Source organism: Gobio gobio (assembly GCF_949357685.1).
Source record: "Gobio gobio genome assembly, chromosome: 4".
NCBI lineage: Eukaryota > Metazoa > Chordata > Actinopteri > Cypriniformes > Gobionidae > Gobio > Gobio gobio.
Window position 1 is genome coordinate 3,738,129 of NC_137100.1, and position 5,780 is coordinate 3,743,908.

A 5,780-nucleotide genomic window follows, 5' to 3' on the forward strand; every position below is an offset into this window, starting at 1 on the left:
TACTTAAAAATATAAAAATTGGGCATTTGTTTGCATGGTTTCCAATGCTGACCAAAAGAAAGGTAAAATACACGTTACATCTGTATCCGAATAAATCAAATTTATGACATAAAATCACAATTTCATGGGCAGAAGCTACTTTTACAAATATTTGGGGTGCGAAAGATGCAATATAGTTTGCTTTATATGCAAAATTATGTATGGAAGCGATTTGAGGGCAGATTTAACAAAATGTATGCGATAATGCAGGGTTTTTTTTAGGGATGACGTCATTTTGCGCACCATTTTATCTGTAAAAGGCCAATTGGATATAAACAGGCGGGACACAGCAAATTTGGCAATCTTTTTTTTATGCATATTCACGCTGTCCATAACAAAACAGTGCAAAAAATGGATGGAAACTTGGCTTATGGTAACTCTTTACGCCCAATTCCGATTTGTTGAGACCAGCTTATACACTATATTGCCAAAAGGTTTGGGACGCCTGCCTTTACATGAACTTTAATGCCATCCCATTCTTAATCCATAGGGTTTAATATGGAGTTTCACTGGAACTAAAGGGCCAACCCCTGAAAAACAACCCGACCCATAATCCCCCCTCCACCAAACTTTACACTTGGCACAATGCAGTCAGGCAAGTCCCGTTGTCCTGGCAACCGCCAAACCCAGACTCGTCCATGGGATTGCCAGAGAAAAGCGTGATTGGTAACTCCAGAGAACATGTCTCACTGCTCTGGAGTCCAGTGGCGGCACGCTTTACCCCACTGCATCCCACGCTTTGGTGATGTAAGGCTTGGATGAGCTGCTCGGCCATGGAAACCCATTCCATGAAGCTCTACACACTGATCTTGAGCTCATCTGAAGGCCACAGAGGTTTGGAGGACACCTGAATTCAGTGATTTGGAGGGGCGTCCCAATACTAGTGTATCTTCTATTAAAAGTGACCCATATCTGATTATCTGTGTTTACACTATATACACTTGGCAAAACAACCCAAGGTAGACGTATTGACCCGGAAAAGCTTAGGCCGAGAAGGAAGTAAAAACAGCAATGGACGCCGACAAAATGATAATGCAAGCTTTTACGTTCCGGACTATCTTTAAAGGTCAGCGAAACATTGGGTTGAGCCTTCGTCCACCATTGAAAAGAGTCATGTGATCGCGGTTGAGTTGTCGTCTATTTGTGTGCATGTGAAATATTAGTGCATGAGAGATTTGCTCTCTGTTAGTTCCCATCTGAGGCATTACTAGCTTCTCTTAAGTGAACATATACCTCACGAGCAAGATTTCCTAATGAACCGTGACCAGGCATGTATGGAAGAGTTATGAGTCATAAGCTTTAATATCCATATTTCTCTGCCAACCCTCCAGAAAGGAGAGGCCGGACTGAGAAAGCCCTCCTCAGGTTGAGTTCAAAGCAGTCTATTGTGTGTGTGTGTTGGTTTTTACCTTGAGTAGAGTGTGTTTAGTCTGTTGTGGTGAGCCAGCACAGGTCAAACAACTGTGTTTTTATTAACTCTGTGTTTGATGTGTTTTATATCACGGTGTGTGTTTTCTGTGGCTTCACAGGACTGCGGCACTGTGGGAAACTTTTACTGTCACCATCATGTGCATTATACACATGAAAAACAAAAAGTTGCATGGAAATGGGCGTGGCTTGTAAGAATGGAGGAGGGTGATTGGTTCAAATAATCACAGTTTCGGCCCATCAAATATTACTGTGATGTACATTTACAATTCAGGCTTTTAATTATTTATTTATGCATTTAAAATCCTATAAATTCTTTGATACAGTTATGAAAAGTATTCTGTCTAGACTGACTTTGTTCATTTTTTTTTATAAAACATAAATGCTATTAAAATATTCCGAAGTTTGGCGCAACAAATATTACACTCTAAAAAATGCTGGGTTAAAAATAACCCAAGTTGGGTTGAAAATGGACTAACCCAGCATTTGGGTTGTTTTAACCCAGCGGTTGGGTTAAATGTTTGCTTAAAACAACCCAGTTGCTTAGTTAATTGGTTAGTCCATTTTCAACCCGACTTGGGTTATTTTTAACCCAGCATTTTTTAGAGTTTACACACACTTTTTATTTATTTATGCATTTAAAATTAAAACGCAGGAATTTACACAACTTTTATACCTTAATACACCAAGGAAGTCATCCTGTTTAGATTATTTGTGCCTTTATTATGAGCCATTATTATTTATTATATATAATTCGATTTTTTTTATTTATGCAGTTTGTTTTTAATATTTATTGCCTTTTTGTCTGATTTTGGGGTGAACTATGACCTGGATAATTTGAGAAATTCACCCATACACACAATCATACTTTGTCTTGGTTAAAAACAACAGTAGAGTACAGTACAAGCTGCATGACAGTGGGCGTGGCTTGTAAGAATGGAGGCGGGTGATTGGTGGAGAGGTCATTTCGGAGGCTGAGCAAGTTATTTAAACAAATTTAGAATAATGTGTGCAATGATGACTGGATCAAAATAAGACCAGGAACATGATTTAAGAATGTAAACAAGATCTATTCTGATTTTAATGTTGACGAAGATTGTGTTTTTCATTAGTAACTCTGACACTGGAGAATTAATGCTGTGTGTGTGTGTGTGTGTGTGTGCGGTCAGGGTTTTGTAGCCCACCCATGTGGCAGTGTGGCTTTTTTCACCAAACACACACATCTGACTGCCAGCGTTTCACCTCTGAACTGATTTATTGCATCGACTATGAAGTTTTACTGATCTGAGAGATTTCCCTCTTTCATTCTCTCTAGCCGCTGGTGCAGGTGTGTGTGTGTGTGTGTGTGTGTGTTGGATGTGAAGTTGTGTCCTGGCATGCCTACAAAGGCTCAGATGTTGAAATGGAGCTGGAATTTTTTCCTTTGTGACCCCCTGTAAGAAACACCCCGGAAGCATAAAGCGGGGGATGTTTTTCCACTGCTTCTGCTTTCGGTTGCTTCCAGGTATGTTTAGAATATTAATTGTTGTTTTGGGTCAAAAGCATAACTACACATTTGTCATGTAGAAAACCACACATACAGGCAAATTTCATGAGGAATAATGACTATATTTCACCCTAAAATTAAAGGTAAAAAAAAAGCAAGAACATTATATTTAGCATGAAATCAATAAGCCCGTTTTTACAAATATAAGAATTATTTTGTAATAATATTTTCTTCACATTTAAGCACATACAGTTGTTCTCTATTTGCTGCCTAATTCTTATTACAGTAATGCAAAAATCATATAAAATGCTTTAATAGGTTAATAAAATGTTTCTGTCTGGGCTTTATTTTATTTATTTAAATGCTATGTATATTATATGTATGATTTATGTATGTATGTATTATGAATGTATGATGTATGATTTATTTATGTATGTATGCATGCATGTATGTATGTATGATGTTTGTATGTATGTATGATGTATGTATGTATGTATGTATGTATGTATGTATGTATGTATGTATGTATGATTTATGCATGTATGTATGATGTATGATGTATGTATGTATGTATGTATGTATGTATGTATGTATGTATGTATGTATGTATGTATGTATGTATGATGTATGCATGTACTGTATGTATGTATGTATGTATGTATGTATGATGTATGATGTATACATGATGTATGTATGTATGATGTATGATGTATGCATGATGTATGTATGTATGTATGTATGTATGTATGTATGTATGTATGTATGTATGTATGTATGTATGATGTATGCATGATGTATGTATGTATGATGTATGATGTATGCATGATGTATGTATGTATGTATGTATGTATGTATGCATGTACTGTATGTATGTATGTATGTATGTATGATGTATGATGTATGTATGATGTATGATGTATGCATGATGTATGCATGTATGTATGCATGTATGTATGCATGTATGTATGTATGGATGTATGTATGGATGTATGTATGGATGTATGTATGGATGTATGTATGGATGTATGTATGGATGTATGTATGGATGTATGTATGGATGTATGTATGGATGTATGTATGGATGTATGCATTATGTATGTATGTATGTATGTATGTATGTATGATGTATGCATGTATGTATGTATGTATCATGTATGTATCATGTATGTATGTATGTATGTGTGTGTGTATGTATGTATGTATGTATGTATGTATGTATGTATGTATGTATGTATGTATGTATGTATGTATGTATGTATGTATGTATGTATGTATGTATGTATGTATGTATGTATGTATGTATGTATGTATGTATGTATGTATGTATGTATGTATGTATGTATATGTATGGATGTATGTATGGATGTATGTATGATGTATGCATGATGTATGTATGTATGTATGTATGTGTGTATGTATGTATGTATGTATGTATGTGTGTATGTATGTATGTATGTATGATGTATGCATCTACTGAATGTATGTATGTATGTATGTATGCATGATGTATGTATGTATGTATGTATGTATGTATCATGTATGTATCATGTATGTATGTATGTATGTATGTATGTATGTATGTATGTATGTATGTATGTATGTATGTATGTATGTATGTATGTATGTATGTATGTATGTATGTATGTATGTATGTATGTATGTATGTATGTATGTATGTATGTATGTATGTATGGATGTATGTATGGATGTATGTATGGATGTATGTATGGATGTATGTATGGATGTATATATGGATGTATGCATGATGTATGTATGTATGTATGTATGTATGATGTATGCATGATGTATGTATGTATGTATGTATGTATGATGTATGCATGATGTATGTATGTATGTATGTATGTATGTATGTATCATGTATGTATCATGTATGTATGTATGTGTGTATGTATGTATGTATGTATGTATGTATGTATGTATGTATGTATGTATGTATGTATGTATGTATGTATGTATGTATGGATGTATGTATGGATGTATGTATGGATGTATGTATGGATGGATGTATGTATGGATGTATGTATGGATGTATGCATGATGTATGTATGTATGTATGTATGTATGATGTATGCATGATGTATGTATGTATGTATGTATGTATCATGTATGTATCATGTATGTATGTATGTGTGTATGTATGTATGTATGTATGTGTGTATGTATGTATGTATGATGTATGCATCTACTGAATGTATGTATGTATGTATGTATGGTTGTATGTATGTATGTATGGCTGTATGTTGTATGTTGTATGCATGTATGATGTATTGTATGAACTGTATGTATGCATGCATGTATTTATGTATGTATGCATGTATGATGTTTTGTATGATGTATGTATGCATGTATGATGTAGTATGTATGTATGCATGTATGTATGTATGCATGTATGATGTATGTATGCATGTATGTATGTATGATGTATGTATGCGTGTATGATGTATGTATGTATGTATGTATGTGTGTATGCATGTATGATGTATGTATGCATGTATGATGTATGTATGCGTGTATGTATGTATGATGTATGTATGCGTGTATGATGTATGTATGTATGTATGTATGTGTGTATGCATGTATGATGTATGTATGCATGTATGATGTATGTATGCGTGTATGTATGTATGTATGTATGTATGTATGTATGTATGTATGTATGATGTATGTATGCATGTATGATGTACTATGTATGTATGCGTGTATGTATGATGTATGTATGTATGTATGCATGTATGATGTATGTATGTATGATGCAGTGTATGTATAATGTATGTATGTATGTATGAATGTATGTATGATGTATGTA